The following is a 13,567-nucleotide window of genomic DNA, read 5'->3' on the forward strand; positions in this document are numbered from 1 at the left end:
TTGTCTACAAGCCAATGATATGAAGGTTAACGGATAAATTTATATGTCATAGGTAAACACAAATATTTAAATATGGTTGCACTCTGGGATGTTTGGGATTTTTTTTAAATACTTGGAGTCCATTCCAAAAATTCCTAAGAACAATAGTGTGCATATCTAGGGAATTTGGACTGTTTTCAAAAGTTGTTTCTTTTATTTTTAAGATAATATAATTTAATTATTTCTCTTTTTCCTTCCTTTTCTCCAAAGCCTCCCATATATCCCTTTGCTCTCTTTCTAATCCATGACCTTTTTTCCATTAATTTTTGTTACACGCATATAAGTATATTATATACATACACACATATACATATATACACATAAATACACAGAGAGAGACATATATGTGCCTACATACAATCTGCTTGCTCTGTATAATGTTACTTGTATATTTGTTTTCAGGGCTAATCAGTTGGTACTGGATGATCAGTTGGTGTACTCTTCCTTGAGGAAGACTATTTCTCCTGCTCTCAGCATCCCTTGATTGCCTATAGTTCTTTTTCTAGGACTGAGGCCTTGTGGGTTTTCCCCTGCTTTCACTTGAGCATGTGTATTGTCATCTTTGTTTGGGTGGTCATGTTGGTTAGGCTTTACGTGTGTCGCTTCTGACATTACTAGGAGACAGAATTTCATCGCAAGCTTCCTGATCCTATGGCTCTTACAATCATACTGTCTCCCCTTCCAAAATGTTCCCTGAGCCTTAGATGTGGGGGTATTTGATAGATGTATCCACTGAGACTAGGCTACCCAACTCTGCAGTTTGGTTGGTTGTGGTTGGCTCTAGTGGTCTCCACCTGTTGTAAAGAGAAGTTTCCTTGATGAACTGTGAGGACTACACTTATCTGTGGCTATAAGGAGAAATATTTAAAATGTAGCTCAGGATTATGTTGGTTTAGTAAAGCGGTTAGTGATAGGTTCACCTTCAAAATCCATGACTCTACAAGAGCCTTGGGTAGTAGCCTTGGTTTCCAATACCAGGCATGATTTTCCTGCTGTTGAGTGGATCGTAAATCCAATTAGAGAGTTCTTGGTTACTCCCAAGGCAGGTGTCCATAAGTACACCTTTAAGGTTAACTTGCCACACTGTCAATGTACGGTTTATAAGTTCCATGGATGGCCAGTAGTGATGGTTCTTTCCCTCCTTTGGAAGCTTGCATAGAGCCTTCTGGTGCCTTGAAAGTTAGTCCACAAGGAGGAGGCATTCAGGTCAGCTCCCACTGAGGGGTCTCTGGTCTCTGTGTGTGAGGTGCATGGTATCTTTAGCAATATGGGCCTTCACCATCCACATCTTGGACAAGCAAGGGCAATAGAAACAGCCTATGAGTTTGGGAGTCTTTTTAACAATTCTGATCAACCACTCCAAAGAGGACTTCTTATGCCTGGGGTGAGGGCTTTTGTTAGATGATCTTTGGCTCTTGGAGGGAGCATTGTCTCCCAAGATGAGAAAATTTCTTTTAAACTGTATATGTATATACATAGATGTATGTGCTTTATAGTTTGTTAAGACAGATAGCTAATAGTATGATTCCCTATGACTTTTCCTGACGTTCTTATGTTATTTTATCCTCTCCTTCCTTTGTACTTATCTCCCTCCCCCACTACCCCTTAGAGTTCCCCCTTCCCATTTCCCAGGTCAGATCACATGACCCTGCTATTCCTCTCTCTATTGCTCCTATACCTACTCTCTTTATTTTCAGAAGCACTTCCTTCCTCTAATAGATGGATGCTTAAACCTCAAATGAAAGACTTCAATGTTCTTCCTACATTAGAGTGGAAAAAAAAAAAACCTCTTTAGTTCATTATGCATTCTTTACTGCTTTCACAAGCCCTTCCTTTTCCCCTGACTCCAGAATCCTTTCACATCCTGTCACTGCTTTGTCTAGGGGACAGGGAGGATGTTTTTTTGTTTGAAAGTTGATTATTCAATTTAAATCCTCTTCTGCTCATCCCTAGTGACTGTCCTTGAATTCTGTGCCTAAAGTCTTTGGAATGTGCATCCCATTTTCTCCCTTCTCTGTCTATCTCATTCTGCAGCACTGTCTACACATCTTGATGCTACTTGGAGGATGCTGTGCCTGCAGGATGGGATGAAAAATGGCTATCTTGTACAAATACTAGGAAATGTTCAGTGTTCTTTTGGCAGATGGGGTAGTAAACTCCGATCTTACCAGCCATATTCAGGTAGTTGTGTTACGTTTGTTTGTTTGCTTGCTCTACCACTGGTCAAATGTGTCATTGAACACTGATTCTACTGATGTATAACTTTCCAAATACCTTGCTTCCTTCTTTGGATTTTAGTCAGCAGCTGTTGTTCTTTTTATTGAAAGTAAGAGATAAGGGCCAGTCAGGTCGCAGATATTTGAAACCGTATTGACTTACCAGCACAAGAGGCCTGAGGAGCAGCTGACTCCATCTCCATCCTTTAACAAGGCTCTGTACTTGGCTCCAGTTTACAGGGCAGAGCCCCTTTTGAATCCCAGTCTGCTGATACCAACCACATCTACTTACTAGTCCACAGTCTTGGTTTAAAAAGCAGTTCCAAGTGTTTGCTGCTTCCTGGGCATTTCGGGGAATGTTTATTCAGGTAATGGTTGCTAGTGCTGGTGAGGATATGGTTCTGGCAGGGATTTCAATAATCTACATCCCTGCCCCATCATACAAAGCATCAGGATTTACTATGGCCAGCTCAGAGTACGAAGTAGCCAAATTCCTTTCCTTTGTTAAGGGGAAAAGATACAGACTAGATTTAGATTCTGTGCTTTTTATCCTACCAAGATTGAGATTTGAGGCCACCCATTTTTTTGGCATCTGTCGGCTATTGTGCCGTGGTTGAAGGCACGGCCAGAGATTGACACGGTAATGTGCAGTAATCTGTATAGCAGGAAAATTCCATTCTGTCTGCTTAGAAGCTACCACAGTTGCCTCTCTAAAGGCTACAGTATTATAAAGTAGAATTTTAGAAACTGGTTTCTGCAGGCAATAAGATAGTTTCTTTAGACCTGATCACCGAGAAGGAATTAAAAGACTTCCATAAATATTATCAATTTAGGTATTCAGTAGGCAATAAGAAATTGTTTTTGCTTTATCTTAGCAAATAAGTAATTCCCTCATACTCAATAGAGAAAAATCAAATCAGATCAACTATAGTGCCTCAAGTAGAGTTAAGTTCATCTTTTTTTTTTTTTTTTTTTGCTGAGGTTATACTAGTAATGCAATATACCATGGAAGAATCTAATATTCAGCCCAGGGTAAAGATTGGGTCTGCCAGAGGATTAGTGTCAGGGTGCTTTACAGAAGTGAAACTTGACGGACAGGCTGGAGACAGATCTCCAGAATCTCATTAAACCGCTGAATTGTTCATTACAGAACGTTCTCACTGTAATAAAGTGCTCATTGACTTTGACAAATCCCCATCCCATGTCTTAAAGAACAGCGAAGAAGGGGTGCCGAGGAAGAGAAAGGAAATTGGCACCAAGTAGGGCAGGTAATGGAAACTCAGATGAGGGGTAGTGCCATCTGATTAATATGTGCAACACCGCTTAGGTGCGACGTGGTCCACACACGAGTTTACCCAGGTGGCTGTCTCACTACATACTGGCAATGTAATCTGGGACCGTCCCTTATCTGGAGAAAGGTCTCATTTTCATTATTTACCAGTTTGGCACTGAAAACCTGTCATAAGAGCCATTAAATATCCCCACTGCATAAACTAATTTATTTACCCTTTCCTTTTTCTGTCCCTCACCTTGATACGATATGCTGCAACCTACAGTGACCATTTTGTGGATCTTTGGGCTTCCTACATCTCTGCATCATTATTCTTTCTTTCTATGTTTTCTTTGTTCATTTGATTTGGGGGTATGGTGGGGAGATAGGGATTATGTATCCTCTGCTGGCCTGGAACTCACTCAATAGATGAGGCTAGCCCTGACCTCGCAGATCCTCTTGCCTCTGCTCCAGAGTATGCGGATTAAAGGTATTCACCACTGTACTCAGACCATTTGATCTTTTTAAACTTTAAGTCTCTTCTTTTGCATAGGATGTCTTAGTCTTTCCCAGACAGTTTTTCCTTTCATTAACCAACTGTTACTTGGTCTCTTAGTTAACTTCACTGTGTTTTCAGAGGAAACAGAGATGTTTGAACCACAGTCGTGTATCAGATGATTTGTGACCCAAAGGACTTTAAATGTATATTGTTTGAAATTCTCCTCAGTATAACTAAACAATTCGGTTTTATGTCCAGAGGAGAATGGTTTCTCAAGTTCCAAATGAAAGTCACCAAATTATTAGCTTCAAAGAAAGAGAAAACAAAACCAGCAGAAAAACAGCCAAGTGAGCACAGAGGATCTAGGAGTTCGCAGACTCTCACTGCATTACCTGGCAAATCTCTACCAGTTTGACTTTGCTTTCAGGTCAATGAGAGCGTAAGTGCTAACTCCAGACTTTGTTTCAGGAGGATGCTGTTCAACCTGCTGGACTCGACCTGTAGAGTCCTAAGCAGGGGACCTGCCAAAGGAAGTGCTGAGGATTGGGTTCCTGCACAGGTGGTGATGATTATGCTGATTAGACTATCGTAATCATTATGCAGTATTTGTATGTACCAGTTCACCATGTTATCTACTTGTAATATACTCAGTCCATAATTGTCAAAGACAGGGCTTTAAACAAATAAGCATGAAAGCCCGTTTGTTTTCTAATGAAACAGAGCAAACCTGGATGCAGATTTGGGTGGATGGGGAGTTGGTGGGAGGGTTACCATAATCAGAGTATATTGTTTAAAAAAATCTATTTTCAACTAAAAAAAAGAAAAAGAAAAAGAAAAACATCTTAGAATGAAATACTTCTGCCCTTCCTCCAGGAGGGCTACTTATATCTTTCGTCTCAAAAAACTACATTCCTTGCTTGTTCAGCCACAGACTGGATTCCCCTAGACTGAGAGCAAGGTGAATCTATTCTGTAGGACAGTTGATAGGAAAAGTTACTCATGGCGCCAGTTCCTAGACAAGCTAATCAGGTGTGCGGTCTCTTTTCTCAGCATAGACTGAGTAGCTGAGACCTCTGGGGTTGCTGAATGAGTAGGACAGGACACACATTTATTGTTTTAAATGGTGAATACAGCTCTGAGAATTTAGGACTTTGTCTCTAAAATAGTAGAAACAAAAAGGATTTCTTTCAGATGGATCAAAATAGTTTGGGGAAATAAATTGAATATTTTTGACCTCTGTTATGTGTTAGACATAGTGTTAGGAATTTGACCTCTCAAAACAGAATTTATGGGAAATTTTGAGTGGTTATTTCTCAAAATACTTATTTCATTGTAATCTCTACAGTTGGAGAATTTTTATTTTCCTTTAATAACTTTCTAAGGTTTCATATATATATATATATATATATATATATATATATATATATATATATTCTCTACTGATAGTCCTTTTATTCCTTTATTGACATTGAGTTGGAAAGCACTTCCCACCTACACCTAAAAGGTCCATGCTACCTCTTTGGGGCTGACCATATCCTGTTTACCTCTGTGTGGGATTATATACTCCCAGAGGCAGAGACTGTGCCTGTCATTTTCACACTGTATGTGCCGTGTATCAATGACAATAATGTAGGGCCTCCATATTAAAACTGAATGAATGATAAGATACATCTATATACCTGGTTCTACATAAAGCTACATTTACTTTAGGAAGCATGTTATAGGAAATGAACTTGGTCTCTTAGAAGTCCATGCCTCCTTGCATTTTACGGGAAACGTGTTGTCTGGTGGTGTCAGTTGCTCACCGTCTAGGGTGGTCAACAACCTTACGTGCAGCGCTGCTTTGGGGTTTTGTTTTTTGACAAGTTTTTCTTCAGCTTTCATCTGCACCATAGAACCAACGCATTGCACTTCAGTTTAATCATTTTCCTTGAAAGTAATCTCGGAAGGTAAGCCTGCTACTACCCTTTCCTAGTTAGAGAGTGGGGGATGTGAATGGCTTCTGCAGGTTTCATCTTCTATCTCTTAGATGATAAATTGACCCAGATATACTTCTAGTCAGGGATAAGTGAGGACCCCAAACACTGCAGCAGGTGAAACAATACATCACCGTGTTTCTAATTTACACCGTGGATCACGGTTTTGAGAACGCTTCTGCATTTACTGCTCTTTTGTTGTTGTTATTGTTGTTCCAATGATGTGAGTGGGAAATTTGCAGGAAAAAAACTGCAAATCCATGTCCTCTAATTTTTGAACTCTGTCCACTTTGTCCAATAGCCCAAAGTGACTAAGGAGCGATGAATGCCAAGATTCATCAAATGATTCCTTTGGCTTTAAACGAAATTAGGAAAACATGGGTTAGTGCAATGGTAGAGTTCTTGCTGTTGTGCGTGAGGCTCTGTATCCAGTTTCCAGTGCTAGAGAAATAAAAACATAAGAAGAGGAAATTCTTGACCATCTGGTTCTCTGTGTAGCAGTGTCCACAGTCCAAGGAGGAGAAGGGCAGCTCTTCCTGCCCTGTGCCTGCCATCTTGCTGATTCTTCTGTGTTCAATGACGTATGCTTCATTCATTCTTTCATTCATGACAACTAGGAACTGAGGACCTGCTGTGTCAGGCCAGATCCTATTGAGCACTCTTAATTGCCTGCTCTAGCATGGGTGCTAGGTGTTTGGTAGCAGAAGGGCCAGTAGGCGTTGTTTTTCTAGGTGCTGTTGGGTCTGGTTTAGATGCTCTGATTGTTGCTTGGGGTGTCTTGAAATGATCTGGCTTCGAGGGAAAAGGAAATGCTCTTATTTGGACATTCCACACCACCCAGTGTTCCTTTGCTGTTACCCTAGTGTCGTGGTTATTTTTTTTTTCATGCATCTTTGAAAAGATCTGCTGGTCTCTGGTACCATCCTAGTCAAACAAATCAAATGGTGTGTATGACTATACATTACAAAAATTCCTCAAAGAGAATTCACATTGTAAATACATGGATTTTGGTAAATCAGAACGGATTCAGATTCTGAGGTCTGAGAATTTTACCGCCAAAGTATAATCTTTCCTTGCATCCTTGTCTATCCTTGTGCATGAGTTGTAGCATGATCGTATTGCTATATTTTTCCCAGCTAGACATTTGCAGGGTATATTCACGCATTGATTTCCATATGCATTTTTAGTCACCGATCCCTCAGCTAATCAAATTTGCACCACTTCTCAATTTTCTTCCTGAAACTGCTTCCGGTCCCACGGTTCCACCCAGCTACATCCAGCCGTCTACATTCTATTAAATGTTAGCAAAGAAAATAAACAGCAGCTCCTTTGTATCCCAAATGGTGCAGCCCTGAGGATGCTGCTTCTTTTATGGGCCCCCAGCTGGACACTGAGTCATGCTGATAGTTCCAGGCCCGGTGCTTGAAGATGCTGCTGTGTATTTAGTCCTTCCTCCTGATCTACATGCTGCTAATTCTCCGTGAGCATTCATCTCCAGTAGCTTGACTGGTGGCTTTGCTGTTGTTTGTCTGGGCTCTGTGCCCTTGTGAGGCACATGACACCGTCATTTCAGAGGAACGTTCCTGCAGCTAATTCCCAGCACCAGAGCTGTGAGTTGTCAAGGAGCTGTAAGGGGTAGGTGATTATCAGAAATTACAAGAAAGCCAACTGGTATTCATGTGCTGTTGGTCCCATGAGTTAATGGTTTCTTTTTTTTCTTTCTTTTTTTTTTTTAAGAATTGAGCACAACAGAACAAGAAGGTGATTTATGAGATATGACATATTTATGTTTTCTGCTTCTAATTTTCATTGTGATTCATGTTGTTTCCAGACTGATATTTTTGTTGCTGCTATGGGAAGGAAAAAGACGACTGGAGAATATTACTTATGCATTGGTGGCCTGCAGTAATATTGCTGCTACCTGGGTTATCAGGGATTTAAAAATAAAACCCAACCATAAGCTGCATATGAGGTAGAAACCCCGAGGGCTGGCACAGAAGTCCATCAATAATAACAACAATAATAATTCTTACAAGCCTGGAGAGCTTCATATTTTAATCAATTTTTACACATAATTTCATCTGACTATCTCCTTAGACTTGTCATGGTAGATAAGGCAAGTTTTATCTACATTTGAACTAGTGAAGAAGCCAAAGTTCAAGCATGAGGTTCAGTGATCCACTAACCCACTTTGCAGTCTGTTTCAATGGACATCTCACCATGTTCTCTTGAAATACACCAAGTCCCCCACCACCACCAACAAGGAACCGCAAAGTAGCTCCTACGTCTTTCATGTCCTATCTTCCTCGATAGTGACTGAAATCAGCTGTAGGTATTTCTAGTAACTGGCCATCTTGTACAACTTCTTGTGCAACTTGGCGGTACGCAGCAAAAATGACTCTGTCAAAGTCGTAAAGGAAAGTCTTGCTGAGGTTCTTGCCAGGAAACTGGGTCTCAAGATGGGTCAGTTAAAAAGCATGGACAGAGAATTCCAGATACTCAAGGAAGTACTTTACACTTTTCAGAATATGAGGTGGCAAAATACAGTGCGGGAGGGGACAGCGGATAAGTGGGAGTCGTTTGAAGATCCTATGAGGAAATTTCAGAGTAAGAGAGCTTGGAGTTCCGTTATTTCTGCTGCGGCAATGAAGACTGTGTGGGAGAAGTCTGTAGGCTATGGCTTCTTCCTGGAACTAGAAACCATAGGCAAGGAATGGAAAGGACGGATTCTTATGTCTTCGTTGTATTCTCAGTATATTGAAACTTTAGAAATTTATGTGACAGAAATTGACAGTTGGATGACTGCTTAGATACAAGGTTTAAAAGAAAGAGAAGATATTAATTTATCAGTATTGACATATATTACTCTCTTTCCAATACTCATGAACTCATGAACCCATATTCTACAATATCAGGCCATTACAATGGCATTGAAGTTCATGATGGTTCGCTATGCCAGACCATTGTGGTTTTGTGGTCCTGACATTCTAAGGGAGTGCAGCAAAACATCTCTGTGAAGTGGTCCAGGAGCTTGGAAGTATAGATGTCTGAAAAGGCCTTGGCATGTGTTGTCTAATACTAATATCTTTATGTGCTACTTCCTTCACCCCTGCCCCTGTGACTTTTGATAAAATTTAAAATAAAGCCTGAGATTTGAATTCAGATATAGCGCAGTGATGGGTATTTACCTAGAATGCACAAGCTCTCTATTCCATCTCTACCACAAAGGAAGGGGAACATTTGGACTCAACCAACCTGGAAAAGACCATAGTCAGAGTAAGACCCCATAGAGGGAGTTAATTCTAAGGTTCCCTTTGCGCTGATAATGCGGGGTTGTGTGTTCTCTGTGGGGATACTCTCCATCTTGGTCCAACCACCTCCACTGTGTTATGGGAGCGTCACAACAAGGACTGCACATGAATCCCAGCATCCTGGGAGGACAAGCATCACCAGAAATAGAGTCCAGTCTAGGTAGTATTAAAAGGACCTTTGTGTTTTATACAGGTAGGTATCGGAATTGTCTCATTTGTTTATAGAAGACTTTGCAAGTGAGTGTTGGTAAGAGGCCCTGGCAGCATGTTTAAGGACAGACTAAAAGAGCCCCTCCCACTGGGGGCTGAATCCACATATCTTCCTAGTGTGTGTGCTCTTGTTGTGAAATGCCCACATGCCATCACCTTCTCTGGCCATACAAGGAAGTCAGATAATTAAAGGAGAGATGGATGGTATGCTAAAGTTTAAACGTTTTAGGAAGACCCATCTTATTAACACTCTAAAACAAGTGAGCATAATATCATTAATTTTGATTAATTCATTTGCTCTTAATATAGCTTTTAATTTGTAATTCTATGTGAATTACAATGTAATTTGGCATTAATTATCCTAAATTGACTATAAGCCAGCCAATCACAATGAAAATTACTCACAGCTGAAAGTTAAACTGCAATCTGAAAAGTTGCTGCCTAGGTAAGAGGTCAATGCATGGAAGCTTCCTTCTCACTGGGTATGAGATCAACACTAGGTATGAGACCTGAAGGGGATTCCTCATCTGCCCACTGTAGAGAGTCTGTGGAAGGAAGTCATGCATATCCAGAAAAGGGTAAAGAATAGAGTCAACAAAGGAATTCATCCGCCAGGTTTGGCAGGGCTCCTGAAGAAAATGTTTTCCTTTTCTCATCCTCTGTAAGATTTGGGTGATGTAAAGGGGCTAGTGGTGTCTTAGGATTCTATTCTCCTTGGGTTCTGGGGCTTAGAAATGCCCTTAATCAAATTGACTTTGCCTTTTATCTGCATGCTTTTTGAACCCACAGGAAGTGCTCGTTTCAATCTGATGAGCACAATCCTTACCTCCAAGCTGTCCATATTTGGCCTCTACACAAAATGCCTTCTCTTCAGAAGTACATCATGGCTTCAAGTCCAATCTCACACCGAGAGAACCAGCTCCTTGAGGGCTTTGGTAAAACTTGCTCTGGGGCCTATGTGTCCAAGGGAAGGGACACACTGAACATGCTGAGCCCCTGAGAAAGTGAATGGGAATAAGAAAGGACTTGAAAAATACAGTTTTGCACTATTTGCTAGATATGCTCCTTTGAAAGTTACCTTCAAACCACCAAAGCAGGATAAAGCATTGAGATGTCCTAGAATGTCCTAAGATTGGGACTTTTTACTTGATTTTTTTTTCACATTTGTGTAGAACTCGGTGAATTATGTAGGTTCGGGGTATATTTGTAGATAGCAGCTAACCTCAAAATGAAGTCTGCCTAGATCTCAGGGATTTTTTTTTTTTTTGGCTAATTGTTACATGGAAAAGTCAAGTCTGTTGGTCTAATCACTCTTTTACGTTGTGGATTGCATGCATTTATGCTGTCATTGCAATGAACATTTTGGCCAATAAAATAGTCAAGTTTCACATAAAACTGCTTAGTTAAGATGCTAAAAAACTAACTCAAAAGCTGAACCCCAGCTGCCCTCTCTCGCCTTACTGATCACAGTCAGAAGAGTCGCAGTGTAAAGAGGTAGAGTCCTGAATGCTGAAATCCTAAAAAACCAAAATTCTTCAAAGTCTATACCACACACACACATGCATATCTATTTGCACTTGTCCACAAGCAAATAATACACATGGATTTTACAACTAAAAGGTTTTCCTTTGTTTTGTAGCTGTGACATAAAACATAGCATTCCCATAATTAGTCCACTAGTTGATTGCAAACTTAAGGAAGAAAATAGAAGCTAGAGGTTTGTTCTTGTCTTTCCATTTATCACTAAACTTTAAAGGATGTTAGTATCTTTAGCATATTAATGCAAGAAATATTTATAACTGTAACTTTATAGTACTTAATTTTCTCCAAATCCATTTAATGCCTACTTTAGCTGGCCCTGTCATAGAACTTCTCTTCTTCTCTCACAGTATCTTTTTGATGGCAGTTTTGGATTCACGGTTCTGGTCTCTTCCATGCCACTTGTGGTTCCCCCCGGGGAGCTTCGGGTCCTTAACCGCAGTGGATTGTATCTGATGCACACCCCCTGATGGATGAAGCCTTTCCAGCTCTTAATGTTCTTTCCTGTTCTCAGAGAACAAAAAAAGGATTGGGGCAGAGTAACCGCGCCCGTGGAGCGGCAGAAAACATCCACAGCGCATGCGTGTTCCCAGCCCTCTCTCCTGAGCATTAGCAATGCCAGCAGAGCAGACGGGTCTTTATCAAACCCGCACTGAGAGGTTAGGTCATTGGAAGCCTTTTTAGTCATTTTGTGCTTTTCAAGAGTGAATTTGTTAGAATTATGCTGAATACCCACTTAAAGCCTCAGCTGATAACCCTACCTGTGTTTTATAACTCAGCACCGTCAGAGCTCATAATAAGTCAAACATTCTTTCAGTGGGGCTCATAAGGGAGGAAAGGGAAAAAAAAAACCTCACAAATTTAAGAGTAATTTCAGATTGTAAATGAAAAGGAGAGGCACGACTGTTCATTTGCACCAATCATGCCTTCCTTTCATCTGCCCTGATTAGGACTGGTGCGGTTTCATCAGACTCCTCCATCACAGAGCTGTCACTCCAGCCGGCTGTTGATTGAAAACAATCAAGGCCCTGATGGCACAATTATTCTGACCCTTTAACTAGAGGCTGCTGTGATAATGAAAGGTTGATTATGATAGTTTGTGCCTCTTTCAGTTTGCCAAGAAGGTTAATTTGGGCATCAGACGGATGTTTAATGGGCGCTTGCTGGCTACACTGAGGTAAATGAGAACGTGCAGTCTTGGATATTGCACGGATATAGTTTGGCTGTCAATCATTGTCATTTGGAGTTTGTGCCTCACACTCTGGAAATCACATTTTATTTTTTCCTTGGGATTTAATTTATTCTGTGCCCTGAGGAAGTTCTTTCACTCGGTGACCTTCACAGCGGCTTTCTCTGCCTTTTTCCCCCCTTTTTTTCAAATGGAGCTCAAAGGCACAACACATCCAGAAGAGCATTTTTCTTTCATTTTCACTTAAAAATGGAAACTTTAAAAATCCATCCTTATCACTCCCTTCCAATAGAGCAAATGTTTCCATTTCTGATTGTGCGGAGGGGAAGTCAGAGCGACGGGAACGCTCCGGCTGGTTTGCAGCAGCCCGTGCATTTGCGCATCTTGTACAAGAAGCAGTGACTGCAACGAAGTCAAAATGGTCGCAGACCTGGAGCTGAAGTCTCCATTTTCCTCACAGTCCCCTCAACAACCTTTCTCGGAACAGCTGGTCAAATTCCCGCTTCCAAACCTGCATCTTATTCCTTTTCCTTCCTGGGAAGCATGGGGAGGATTTAACACAGGAAGACAGAAATCGCTAAGGTTATTAAATAGCGGTGTGTGTGTGTGTGTGTGTGTGTGTGTGTGTGTGTGTCTGTGTGTCTGTGTGTCTGTGTGTCTGTGTGTGTGTGTTGGGAGGGGCAGAGAACAACCTTGAGTGTTGTTCCTGAGGTACTGTGTCCCGTGGTGTGTGTGTGTGTGTGTGTGTGTGTGTGTATGTGTGTGTGTCTGTCCCCACTTTCCCGACAGGTTCTCATTGACTAGGTAAGGCTCACTAGTGTGCCCAGAGATGCACTGCCAACACCTCCCCAGCACTGAGACGGCAAGCGTGTGCCACCATGCTCCAGGCTCCTCGGGTTTGTGTGACAAGCCCTTGGCCAGCTAAGCCATCTCCTGCAGACCTCACAATGCAAAGCTTTTTATTTGTGCACACCTTGTACTTTGTTGAGGTTCAGTGTAAACATCTACGCCAGTGTTTAGCCATGCTCGTATTTCTGACTGCAGCTCATATCATAATGAGCTTAATGCAGACCCTTTGCAAAGAAAAATACAGGAGATGAGAAAACAAAAGAAGGGAGAAAAGGCCTTACTTCTATTTTCAGGCTGTGCTTGGTGGCCCAACATAACAGGTGTCTGAGAAAATCGGGCTGCTCTTGTGTGGCCACATCTCCCTGCTACCCACACTCAGCTGTAGTTATGCGTAACCCTGAACATTGTTCTCTAATGTGGCAAGGATAAAGTAATTATGTGTGTGTTAGAATGTCAGCACCATAGTAGT

At 41.2% G+C, this 13,567-nt stretch overlaps 1 protein-coding gene across 4 annotated transcripts in view; it reads left to right on the forward strand.

Moving 5' to 3' along the window:
- The window catches only part of Klhl32 (kelch like family member 32), a 228,057-nt gene that overhangs the window by 157,914 nt on the left and 56,576 nt on the right, over positions 1 to 13,567 (forward strand). The gene's annotated exons all lie outside the window — the stretch shown is intronic.

Source organism: Myodes glareolus, chromosome 16, assembly GCF_982192425.1.
Source record: "Myodes glareolus chromosome 16, mMyoGla1.1, whole genome shotgun sequence".
Classification (NCBI taxonomy): domain Eukaryota; kingdom Metazoa; phylum Chordata; class Mammalia; order Rodentia; family Cricetidae; genus Myodes; species Myodes glareolus.